Below are 14,007 nucleotides of genomic sequence, written 5' to 3' on the forward strand. Positions count from 1 at the left end.
TATACTATGGAATGGCAACTACCCTTTACGGGTATACTATTTTTAAGACTCTCTTCCATCAAAGTGCAAAAACATCAGTTTTACTTTCAATTTATGTACTTTTCAATATTATCTGCATAAAACACTATTTACTTCCCTTACAAGGTAACTTTTCTGACTGTATTAAACACTATCACTTTATTAAACTAAGTGCAACAAATTCAACGTCCATTTAAAAGAGCAATCAATATTCAAGTCATTTAATCACATTCAAATAGCAGCAATGATGTGAGGGACCTGTTTCGTAAACCCCCAACGTAGGTCTTGGGCGGGTTACAAGGCGTAGCATCCAGACCCTGTCTTCGGCCACTCCTAAAGGGTTTTTCTTCAGGTCTGCAAACAAATCAACATTTAAGGCAACATTAGAAACAGTTTCTTTAAAGTTTCTTTGTAAAACCAGTAGGAAGCACCTAAACAGGTGCCAACTATATTCAAGAGAGTTTGTAGACCATTCATTGTCCATGGTCTCAATGTCTTAAAACAAATGAACTTTTTGAAGCAGAAACCTCACCAGGTTAATCAAAACTCATTAAACTCTGAACTTATGTTACAGTCATTTAATCTTGTGAATTCAATTTTTCTTTTTCCAAGGTAGCACCTGCACAGTACAGTCTCCTAGCCGGGAGTTCATACGTGTGCCAGGTACAATGTGAAGTTCATCAGTACCCACAATGGGAGTCTGGGTGCTCCTTGAATTCTGTTCTAGTGCAGTTTGAGTAGCTTTAGAACATGTGATGATTTGTGCTTTGCTAAGGGCAGGTGCCGGGTTTACCTTGCCAGGTAATGATGCCGGTGATTTAGGCGAGGTTACTGGCTGTGGCTCTGGGTCACTTGCAGGTGACCTGGGTGCTTTTGGGGCTCATTTGTGCACGTGCAGGGCATACTACCCTTTGTCTCCCCAATGCCTGATGTAAGTAACGCAGTCTCCGGGGTAGAGGTCCCTGTCCGGGTGTCCCTCTAAATTTAATCGATGGGGTTCTACATCACGCTTGGTAACGAATACCTCCTGTTGCACGCCAGATTCTTTAATGAATCCCCAGCTGGATTTGATGCAGAATGCCACTACAGTCCCTTGTCTCCGTGGGCCCCTGTCCTCATGGCTTATCCTCCTGGCCTGAGCTTTAGCTTGCAGATCTCTTTCCTTTGCAGCCCTGCGTTGGAGGTCCCGCTCCCTGTCCTCCTGCTCCTGTTTGAGCACCTGCTGCCGACAGTACTCTTTCTTGCTGATTACTTCGAGATATTCTCCCTCAGCCTTGGCCTCCCATGGGAACCCCATCAAGTTGGTGCCGGATTACTCCCACTGTTACCCATTCTCTGTGTACTTCCTGGGCCTCTTTTGTCGGCTGCAACGGGGCCTCGGAGGTGTGTGCTATCTCCCAGGGCTGCTCCCACTCGGTCAGTCTGCACACCCAGCCGGGTGGTAGGTAGGAGTGGTGGCGGGGCATCTACGGGCCCTATCAGGGTGTCCTCGACTACTGGGGCAGGGTAGGTCTTCTTACCTGCCGCTGCGGCATCTCGGGTGCCAGGCTCCTCTGTCGCAGGCTGAGATCCCAGAAGCTGGCTCCGCTGCTGCTCCCATGCTTTTGCGGCTACATGGAACCAGGTCTGCCGGAGCTGACAGCAAAGCCCCTCCACTTCTGCTCCAAGAACCTCTGGGTTCATTGCTGATGGCAGGTCCTCTTCTTCCCATTGGCTGGGGCAGCTGCTTGCTTTCTCCCCCTCCTCCGGGTGACCTCCGCTCACCGTCTTGCCAACCAGGTTCTTGGCCACGTCTCCTTGCTGTTCCTTCTCCGCCTATTTCCTTGGACGGTTCCTTCTCTCCTCATCCCCGCCATCCCAGACTATGAGACGGACCTCTCTTGTTAATGGGCATATTTCTCTCACATAGTAGTATTGATGAGGGGCGGCCATGGTTTTCGCGCCATTTCTCCAGATGCCGTCACAGTGGCGGCGACCCGGTCTGTGGCCCTGGGCGCCCAAGTAAAAGGGAAAGGTCTTTTAAGGGATTTGGAATAAAGTCTGTGTTCGTGACGCCACCTGTGGTGTTTGGTCAGTGGGGACCGACACTGCTTAAAGGGGTCCTCTGGGGTGATGTTATGACAGCTAAGATGGTATAACTTCCCACAGGTGAAGTAGGTCCCAAGGTCTCCCAGTGTGTAGAAGAGGATGGTGAGTGCTGGAGTAAAGAAGGGAGGACACAGGTTTGCAGTCTCTTTACCTGGTTTACTGAAGACTTCAGGCAACTGCAGACCAGGGCACCAGATCACAGGTACGGGCAGGGTCCAGCCAACTTGGGAGCAAGTTCAGAGTCCCCTTTACCAGGTGGAGATGAAAGCCTTCCTACTAGCGCTTTGGTGTAGTCCCTTGCTGCCTGTGGCTTCCTATCAAGGTCCTCACGGTTCTCTCTGTCCTCCATAAAGGTCCTCCATAAAGGTGGGACACAAACCCGTATGACAGGTGGCTCGAGCCTTTTTACAGGGTCTCTATCACGACCCGGGTTCTATGCGTCACTGTGCCTCCTGGGTGTTAGGGCGGACAGGTTACATGTAGTCCAGTTGTCCTGCCTGTTTCTGCTGTGCCTCTTAGAGTCCGACGCAACCTCAGTCTTCCAGCTACCGGGAATCTGCACTCTGCAGGGAGGTAGCCCAGTCACAGCTATCCTCCCCAGTTGTCACTCTCCTGTGCTTCACTCTCCTGCACACTCTCTACAATCTGTTCTTTCCTTCTGAATTCTCTTTCCCCAGGAGCTACAGCAACTCTGGCTGAACGGCTCCTTCAGGCCTTCCGACACACACTGTCTGACTGCTCTCTTCTCTGTCCTCCTAACAGACCAACTGCCTTTCCCTCCAGACCCTAATGTATATCTAGGGAAGTTCCCCCTAAACCAGGTTTAGAGCTCCCCCTTCTGGCCTGGAGCGTGATCATGTTGCATGTTTGTGTTTACCTGATAGAAGAGATCTTCCCTTGCTTCCAAACGTGACATCACTCTCCCCATGAGGAAAGCAATGCCACTGTAATAACCAGGACCCCGGGGTGTTACATTTGTCACCATATGTGTGTGATGTAAGGCTGCATGTGTTTAACCACATCATTTGATCTTGTACTAAGAGCTAACAAGGGGAAACCCTTTACAAGCAGAAGCAAATAACAGAAGCTAAAGCTGCATCAAACAGAATACACGGAAGAGAGGGAAGCAGTTCTATGTCAACCCCTTTCCGTTTAATGGAACACCTTATGCAAAACTTATACACTGTTTTATGCTTAGTCCAGAGCATGACACTGATTTTTAAAACATTGGAGAGTCCCTGTTCCATCCAATGAGGATCTCCAATATGTATAGTAGATTGCATAAGTCTAATGACAAAGGGGACAACTCATAAACTTATTTCTATTGATGTATCTGGGAATATTTTTGGGAGATTTATTTAAAAGAAAATTAGCAAATTTATGTATATATAACAGTATTAATGATGGATATTTTTTAATGCTCAGGGAGGTCCCTGGCAGCTCAACTTGTTATCAAGCAGCATCCTGTACCAGCCACCCCGTGAACAATGTGTCCTGATATAAACCTGCATTCTTAACACTTTCTTGTATTGTTTATGATTCCTTTCCGCGATCTGAGTATAGCAATAAGGAATAAATGAAATCCTTGGGCTACTTAAATATAACTATAAATATAAATAACTTACACAAAATATGTAAATATATATATATATACGGTATATATCACGCCCCCGCACTTGCTAAAATCTCTGCTTGCAGTCATTGAATAAGAGAGTTTGATTACTTTCAGAGGATTACAATGTGGTTATGTGATGATCACACAGCTGCCTCCTTAGGGTACCGTCACACTATAAGAGTACAGTTATGGGAGCTACACCTCGTAACGAACTGTTCATCTGTGTGATAATCACATGACTGGGACAGATTTTCTTAACTACCACAATCAAATCCATTTTTTACCCTGGGAAAAACAATGAAAGTCTACAGGAGCAAAAACATCTTCCAATCTCCAGCATGTTGTGTTTAAAAAAAAAAAAAAATACACTGATTCAAAAACATTGTGTGAAGGCATCCTAAATGTATAAACATTTACTTAAAGTGGTTGTCCAGGCTTTGGTTTTATGTCTTCAGTCACTGTATGTGACTGCAGACTTGTCAATCCCTACTGTGCGCACTGTCAGGATTCTCTGGGAGACGGCGGTCACATGTGCTATGCGTACCGTATGTGACTGCAGACTTGTCAATCCCTACTGTGCGCACTGTGAGGATTCTCTGGGAGCCGGCGGTCACATGTGCTATGCATACCGTATGTGACTGCAGACTTGTCAATCCCTACTGTGCGCACTGTGAGGATTCTCTGGGAGCCGGCGGTCACATGTGCTATGCATACCGTATGTGACTGCAGACTTGTCAATCCCTACTGTGCGCACTGTCAGGATTCTCTGGGAGCCGGCAGTCACGTGTGCTATGCATACCGTATGTGATTGCAGACTTGTCAATCCCTACTGTGCACACTGTCAGGATTCTCTGGGAGCCGGCGGTCACATGTGCTATGCATACCGTATGTGACTGCAGACTTGTCAATCCCTACTGTGCGCACTGTCAGGATTCTCTGGGAGCCGGCGGTCACATGTGCTATGCATACCGTATGTGACTGCAGACTTGTCAATCCCTACTGTGCGCACTGTCAGGATTCTCTGGGAGCCGGCAGTCACATGTGCTATGCATACCGTATGTGATTGCAGACTTGTCAATCCCTACTGTGCACACTGTCAGGATTCTCTGGGAGACGGCGGTCACATGTGCTATGCATACCGTATGTGACTGCAGACTTGTCAATCCCTACTGTGCGCACTGTCAGGATTCTCTGGGAGCCGGCGGTCACATGTGCTATGCGTACTATCGGTCACATCCAAAAAACGCTGTTGTGAAGGTGAACAGAATCTTTCAGACTCAATCGGCAAAGGGGCAACCCGAGCTTTTAACAGCACCGCTGGCATTTATCGCTTCCCACAACACAATGTAAAGTGATACAGTATTGTTACACTGTAAAGCAGAGGAAGTTACACCCGGATCCTTCCGGCGTAATTCTCACACGCTATTCCCTTGTGCCCTTTTACATGTGTCCGTGATTTTGTGCGGATTGCTTGGTCAGCAAAAAATCGTGGACGTGTGAATGGCCCCAATCGTTATCATAGGTAATAGTGAAATCTGTGAGTAACATGGATCGAATTCCTATGCAAAACTGGACATTTCAATGAGGCCTTATACTGACAAATCTAGGCACACCGCTCCATCTCGGCTACTCAAACCTTTCGGTTTTGGAGTATCCACCTTGAAGATCCAGTGGCTTTCAATACCAGACATCTATTTAATATAATCCCCTCCTCAGTAGTTTTTATTAACCTATTGTACTCCCCATATTAGTGTGCCATTAAAAGAGCACCTATGTTTCTGAACATAATGTTGAGATGGAGCATGACCAAGAAATTTTTGTTAATATTTCACGTGTTCCTTTTGGAACAAGAACAAACTATTTGCATTTCAGTAAATATAAGTCGGCTTTAAATATGTTTTGAATACGTTTATATATTTCCATTAGGTGTTGCTATTAGACGGGACTATAAGGCTATGTGCCCACGTTGCGGATTCGTTTGCGGATTTTTCCACGCACATTTTGAAAACCAGCGGATTTCCAGTGGTTTTTGTGCGGATTTCACATGCGGTTTTACACCTGCGGATTCCTATTGAGGAGCAGGTGTAAAACGCTGCGGAATCCGCACAAAGAATTGACATGCTGAGGAAAATAAACCGCTGCGTTTCCGCGCGGTATTTTCCGCAGCATGTGCACTGCGGATTTTGTTTTCCATAGGTTTACATGGTAGTGTACAACGTATGGAAAACTGCTGTGAGTCCAATCCGCTGCGGACCCGTAGGCAAATACACAAATGTGCCACATACCATAAAAGTGTTAACTTGCCACTCGGATCATCCCTGAGGAAGGAAACCTCTGTTTCCGAAACGCGTTGGATGGAACTTTAGATCAGTTTGTTAATCGTACCAGCCTAGCTACATGACATCACGCTACCACCGGTCATTCAGAATGCTCGCCATAGAACAGACACGGACCTCCGGAAGCATCATGAGAATGCCGCTCAATCGACCTATTACTGAAAGCCACTGTACCTTCATTGATAGATTGGACCACGGACAATTAGGTATCTAAATATATTGCATGGTAATTGTTGCATCATATACTATGGCACGGTTGATCACTCTATGTATAGACACTATGGTGGTGGTCATTGATTAAATACACAGAACGGAATGTTGATTATTTTTTTCTGCACTTTTCCTTTAAATTTGCCACCTTATTGGTGCAATTGTTTATGTTGAAACTCTCGGGGCAGGTGGTGATGGCCCAGAGTGCCCTACTGGTGCTTGTCCTAAGTCATCCATTGTGATCTATGGGATAACAGTTCAATATTACACGGCGTCCAATGAAATAAACGGAAAGCTCTACATTGTAAATATTCTTAGAATTTTTCAAGAAATTGGCAAATTGATCTCCTGAAAAAAAAAAAAAAAATAGCATGGAGATGACATTTCTCATAATGACACAGCTGAACTATTTTGTGGGTTCCCATGTTGTTGGGTTTTTTTTGGGTGGGAGGGAGGATTAGAGTGAAGAACGGATGTGATAGTACTCCAGGAATGTAATGTAAGTAGAGTGGTCAGGTCTCTAGTGTATGATCATGGGTGAGCAGAGAGGGTGTCTGCCCCCACCTTGATTTTAACCCTTTATGATATATGCACGCGTCATTCTTCTGCCTCTGTATAAGCAGGCCCCTACCTGTCTCCACGTCCGGGACTGTCATCTCCGTCACAGATGAACGTTTAATGATCTTGGCTCGTTTTCTTCTTTTTCCGCTTGCCGTCATCCGCTTGCATTCCCCGTGCGTCTCGCGAAATGTCAATGCAGCTGAATAAAGGCAGGTAAGGTATATGACCTGCGGCAGCCAAAACATGAGATTAGCGCACATTATCTACATATCTGCTATTTTCACAGCCATGTAAACTTTCCCTTTTTAACCTTTCAACCTGTTTTATGCAGGAAAAAATAGGTCTTGGTTTACCCTGGCTGACTAATGTTGTGCAATCATGTGTCAACTCAAAATCCGAATTTGTTGGCTAAGGCCAGTCTCACACGTCCAGATAATTCCGGTACCGTACCAGCATCTGGTGCTGAAGCCCCATTCATATCCTCTCTCCAGCAGCGTTTGCTGTAGAGAAGATTTGAATAATTGTGTTTAAAATAAAGAGGGAGGTGGAGCCGCATATTCATGACTGTAATCGGCGGCACCATGTGACCGCTGATACAGTAGAAGATGCGGCCAGAACAGGAAGCAGCGCCAGCCAGCGAGGGAGCCGGGTGAGTATTTTCAGAACAGCGGGGGGGGGGGGGGGGCACATAGATCTTTATTTTAAACACAATTATTCAAATCTTCTCTGCAGCAAACGCTGCTGGAGAGAAGATATGAATGGCGGCTTCAGCACCAGTGGGGGGGACAGCGCTTAATGTAGCGCTGTCTCCTGCACGGCACACGGACAACGTCCGTGTGCGGTACGTGTTTTACACGGACCCATTGACTTTAATGGGTCCGTGTAATACGTGCGCTCCCACGAACACTGACATGTCTCCGTGTTTGGCACACGGAGACACAGTCCGCAAAAAATCAATTACATCTGAACAGATGCATTAATTTTAATGTGTCAACGTGTGTCAGTGGCTCCGGTACGTGAGGAAACTGTCACCTCACGTACCGGAGCCACTGACGTGTGAAACCGGCCTAAGAAAAAGGGTAAAAGACCGACCTTGTTTGCTCCCATCCGCTCTCCATGGACTGCTTGAAAAATATGAGCACACAACGTCTTTGTCAGGTAGAAACCATCTGAAAAACCTATCAGAAAATACTCAAAAGATTGAACATAAGCATTTATATGGAAAAGGACTTGCTTCAGGTTTCCAAGAAGTTACCTGACAGTTCGCCAGGTGTTTTCGACTCAAAAAATGCTTGGTACTTTACAATACAAGTCAATGGGAAAGATCAAAAATGGCCGGACGTCTGTTGAAATATTTCGCCATTATTATTATTATTTTTTTTTTTTAATTGCTAGCGGTTCCTTCTTTATTCATTGGATCAGAAAAAAAAGAACTAGTGACAGTAAAAAAAAAAAGAAAAAAGATGCCACAAAGACCCTGGTAAAACCCTCCAAAATATCACCGAAACAATTGGAAACAAAAATGATGCACAAAAGACAATTCAGGGAAAGATCACATACATTTGTAAAGGGTGCACCAAAACTGTATTCTCAAATAAATACTGTAGGGTGCAGTGCCTAGTCCAATATAAATATAGAACCAAAAAAAAAGAGAAAACAGAATGGACTATAAAACAGGCCCGCACAACCATGGAAAATAGAAAAATAACAAAATGTTTATTGAACACCACAGCAAGACATATAAAAACAATTAAAATGTACGAATAGTGTACATAAACACCCTTATACAAGTACCCTACAAGTAAATATGCAGCCGATATAAAACATAATACACTAGGTCAGCATAATACGTGTCATATTATATAGATGGAATGATACCTCCTAGTTGAAAGGGAAAACACATCTTAATATGCTTAAAGCGCACAAATAAAAAATCATAGGCGCAAGAAACCATAGGCTCTCTATTGAAAAAGCCAGAACAAAGAAAACCTGGTGAAACAAATGTCTATACCAAGTCCACTCAATGATCTTAAGAAACCTATGGTTTCTTGCGCCTATGATTTTTTATTTGTGCGCTTGTATAAGGGTGTTTATGTACACTATTGGTACATTTTATTGTTTTTATATGTCTTGCTGTGGTGTTCAATAAACATTTTGTTATTTTTCTATTTTCCATGGTTGTGCGTGCCTGTTTTATAGTCCATTCTGTTTTCTCTTTTTTTTAATTCAGGGAAAGATAACACGCCGGTTTCCTAAAGCGTCATCTGCTTGAGTTTACAAAGGTGTTGTGTGCACAGAGCCTTTATGTTAGGTTCACATAGAGGTTTCAAGAAGTTTTTTTTTTTATTGGATCAACTCAAAAATCCTTCTCAAAAATGCTAAAAAAAACCTCACTTCTATGGGAAATTCACTTTGCTGCTGATAGGAGTCTTCTGTGTGTTTTTAAAAACTCTTGGTGGGAGAAACGAAACTATATGACACTTCTTTGAAGGGAATACTGATGGAATCTCCCTTGAAACTCCAAAGACATTCCAATAGGGAATATAAATTGTGAGCCCCAATGGGGAAAGCGATGATGTCTGTAAAGGGCTGTAGAGAGTAAGTAATAAAATAAACGAGATTCTGTCAAACCTAAAGGTTAAAAAAAAAACTCTTCAAAATCACTGCAGGGAAAAAAAAATGCTCGAAAATGTTTTGCCCTTCGATATGGAGAGGACACTGTGGTCACCAGTGGGTTTATTCTGCTGACTAGTAGTTTTGCAGGTTCAATGGATCTATAAACTGTTGGTGCACCGCTACAATGCATGATGCCTGCTATGTTAGTATGCAAGTATGTTATCCTACAAAATGGAAAAATTGACAACTTTTTTGCACAAAGGAGAATTTATAACTTTTTTTTCCCACATGCGGTGACCTAAATTCTGCACATGCCTGTAAATGGCACCTCTCCAGCCTCGGGACTGTTGCCTGGGACTGCGGAGACCTTGCACAACTGTCTAGAGATGCCCTTTTCATTGCTTTACGTGTTTAAAGTATTTTATCTATTTTATTCTTGGATCCTGTCATTTACTGGATACCGTCAGACATATTGTAACATAGTAACATAGTAACATAGTTAGTAAGGCCGAAAAAAGACATTTGTCCATCCAGTTCAGCCTATATTCCATCATAATAAATCCCCAGATCTACGTCCTTCTACAGAACCTAATAATTGTATGATACAATATTGTTCTGCTCCAGGAAGACATCCAGGCCTCTCTTGAACCCCTCGACTGAGTTCGCCATCACCACCTCCTCAGGCAAGCAATTCCAGATTCTCACTGCCCTAACAGTAAAGAATCCTCTTCTATGTTGGTGGAAAAACCTTCTCTCCTCCAGACGCAAAGAATGCCCCCTTGTGCCCGTCACCTTCCTTGGTATAAACGGATCCTCAGCGAGATATTTGTATTGTCCCCTTATATACTTATACATGGTTATTAGATCGCCCCTCAGTCGTCTTTTTTCTAGACTAAATAATCCTAATTTCGCTAATCTATCTGGGTATTGTAGTTCTCCCATCCCCTTTATTAATTTTGTTGCCCTCCTTTGTACTCTCTCTAGTTCCATTATATCCTTCCTGAGCACCGGTGCCCAAAACTGGACACAGTACTCCATGTGCGGTCTAACTAGGGATTTGTACAGAGGCAGTATAATGCTCTCATCATGTGTATCCAGACCTCTTTTAATGCACCCCATGATCCTGTTTGCCTTGGCAGCTGCTGCCTGGCACTGGCTGCTCCAGGTAAGTTTATCATTAACTAGGATCCCCAAGTCCTTCTCCCTGTCAGATTTACCCAGTGGTTTCCCATTCAGTGTGTAATGGTGATATTGATTCCTTCTTCCCATGTGTATAACCTTACATTTATCATTGTTAAACCTCATCTGCCACCTTTCAGCCCAAGTTTCCAACTTATCCAGATCCATTTGTAGCAGAATACTATCTTCTCTTGTATTAACTGCTTTACATAGTTTTGTATCATCTGCAAATATCGATATTTTACTGTGTAAACCTTCTACCAGATCATTAATGAATATGTTGAAGAGAACAGGTCCCAATACCGACCCCTGCGGTACCCCACTGGTCACAGCGACCCAGTTAGAGACTATACCATTTATAACCACCCTCTGCTTTCTATCACTAAGCCAGTTACTAACCCAGGAAACAGTAAGGCTACTTTCACACTAGCGTTAACTGCAATCCGCCGCAATGCGTCGTTTTGCAGACAAACGCATCCTGCAAAAGTGCTTGCAGGATGCGTTTTTTCCCCATAGACTTGTATTGACGACGCATTGCGACGGATTGCCACACGTCGCATCCGTCGTGCGATGGATGCGTCGTGCTTCTGCGGACCGTCGGGAGCAAAAAACGCTACATGTAACGTTTTTTGCTCCTGACGGACCGCTTTTTCCGACCGCGCATGCGCGGCTGGAACTCCGCCCCCACCTCCCCGCACCTTACGATGGGGCAGCGGATGCGCCAGAGAAATGCATCCGCTGCCTCCGTTGTGCAATGCGTTAAACGCTAGCGTCGGAATCTCTCCCCGACGCATTGCGACATGGAGATTCCGACGCTAGTGTGAAAGTAGCCTTACTCTACTCATCGAGGCATACTGTATCTTATGGTTCGTCCATTACTAAAATAAATCAAACTTGCTCAATGATCCACGTCCATTCTGGACTAACAGGAGTTCCAGACTATTGGGTTGCAGGCATCCATAGACAATTTAAAGAGCACCCGTCACTAGGCGTAAATATGGAATTTATTTCCCTGGTGTAAATGCCGCTGTTCTCCTGAATCCGGCATTTTTCACTTTTAGTCCTGCACCCCACCGTTGCTGAATTATTGCCCCTCCTCTTTGTATATAAAGGTAATCTTTATAGCCAAATGGGTGTGCCCCTCAACTCTTCTGTGTCTTGTTTAAATCAAGGGAAATTTATACAGTCACTCTTTGAGACTGCAGATTGCTGAATTATGACAGTGTTCAATATGTTCACTGTAATGATCCCCTCTATTTCTAGAACGAGTGGGCAGTCACATGTTAATTAGATTCCCCTCCACTTCTCTCAGGGTATGTGCACATGTATTTTTTAGCCCTGCTGAGAAATCCGCAGGTAAAAGGCACTGCGTCTTACCTGCGGATTTACCGCGGTTCTTATGCGGAATTTGTGCGGATTGCACCTGCGGTTTTACACCTGCGGATCCCTATAGAGGAGCAGGTGTAAACCGTTGTGGAATCCGCCCAAAGAATTGACATGCTGCGGAAAATACAACGCAGCGTTTCCGCAAGTTTTTTTCCGCAGCATGGGCACTGCGGATTGCATTTTCCATAGGTTAACATTGTACTGTAAACGCATGGAAAGCTGCTGCGGACCGGCAGCTGCAGATCCGCTGCGGATCCGCAGCAAAATCCGCAACGTGTGCACATAGCCTCAATATTTTGAGAATATAGTCAACACGTGCAATTATGCAAATCTCATACATGCAGTCAAGTGACCCTCCACTCAAGCTGGAAATAGAGGGAATCCTGACAATGTGTACATTGCACACTGCCACAATTTGTCAGCCCTCAGTCGCATAGAGTGACTGACTGCAGAGATTTTTCTTGTGCCTGGAAAACCCCATTCAATGTTGTGTTAAAACATGTTAGCTTTTTTTGTTCAATTTTTCATATCCCTATATAAAAAATATGAAATCTTACAATTCTCCTACTGGCCTTTAGGTCTTGTACTAGACTCAAACTTACTGTTCTGTTCAGAAAATGTTTAAGCAGTTTCATTATTATCATATGCAGGATTACAAGGTGAGGCCACGTTCACGTGTTCAGTATTTGGTCAATATTGTACATCTGTATTTGTAATTCAAAACCACTGGAGAGGAGCAATCAGAGGAAAAGTTTAATAGAAACACGTCACCACTTCTGTATTTATCACCCACTCCTGGTTTTGTCTTACAAATACTGATATAAAAAAATCACCAAAATACTGAACGTGTGAACACGTGGCCTGAAAGGTAACATCTCTATAGACACACCAGATAACACAGAATCCAACATTCACAACAGATGTCACAGCTCACCTCCTCCTCCTGTACAATGACTGATAACACTTCTATGTACAGTAGACAACACAGGATCCACCATTCACAATAGGAGATGTCACAGCTCACCTCCTCCTCCTGTAGAATGACTGATAACACCTCTATGTACAGTAGATAACACAGGCTCCCCCATTCACAATAGGTGATGACACAGCTCACCTCCTCCTCCAGTACAATGACTGATAACACCTCTATATACAGTAGATAGCACAGGAACCACCATTCACAATAGGTGATGTCACAGCTCACCTCCTCCTGTATAATGACTGATATCTCAATATACAGTTGATAACACAGGATCCACCATTCACAATAGGTGATGTCACAGCTCTCCTCCTCCTCCTGTACAATGACTGATAACACCTATATATACAGTAGATAACACAGGATCCACTATTCACAATAGGTGATGTTACAGCTCACCCCTTCCTCCTGTACAATGACTGATAACACCTCTATATAAAGTAGATAACACAGGATCCACCATTCACAATAAGTGATGTCACAGCTCACCTCCTCCTCCTGAAAAATGACTGATAACACCTCTACATACAGTAGATAACACAGAATCCACCATTCGTAATAGGTGATGTCACAGCTCACCTCCTCCTGTATAATGACTGATATCTCAATATACAGTTGATAACACAGGATCCACCATTCACAATAGGTGATGTCACAGCTCACCTCCTCCTCCTGTACAATGACTGATAACACCTCTATATACAGTAGATAACACAGGATCCACCATTCACAATAAGTGATGTCACAGCTCACCTCCTCTTCCTGTACAATGTCTGATAACACCTCTATATACAGTAGATAACACAGGATCCATCATTCACAATAAGTGATGTCACAGCTCACCTCCTCTTCCTGTACAATGTCTGATAACACCTCTATATACAGCAGATAACACAGGATCCACCATTCACAATAGGTGATGTCACAGCTCACCCCCTCCTCCTGTACAATGACTGATAACACGTCTATATACAGTAGATAACACAGGATCCACCATTCACAATAGGTGATGTCACAGC

General features: G+C 44.1%; 1 long non-coding RNA gene across 1 annotated transcript in view; it reads right to left on the minus strand.

Annotated features, from left to right (window-relative positions):
• Positions 1-248: 248 nt before the first annotated feature.
• The window catches only part of LOC138662476 (uncharacterized), a 33,242-nt gene continuing 19,483 nt past the window's right edge, over positions 249-14,007 (minus strand). The window contains exons 2-3 of the long non-coding RNA XR_011318033.1: positions 6,899-7,055; positions 249-372 (exon numbers count right to left, since the gene is read on the minus strand). This is a non-coding gene — a long non-coding RNA (uncharacterized lncRNA). The remainder of the gene's footprint in view (positions 373-6,898; positions 7,056-14,007) is intronic.

This window comes from Ranitomeya imitator, chromosome 2, assembly GCF_032444005.1.
Source record: "Ranitomeya imitator isolate aRanImi1 chromosome 2, aRanImi1.pri, whole genome shotgun sequence".
Taxonomy (NCBI): domain Eukaryota; kingdom Metazoa; phylum Chordata; class Amphibia; order Anura; family Dendrobatidae; genus Ranitomeya; species Ranitomeya imitator.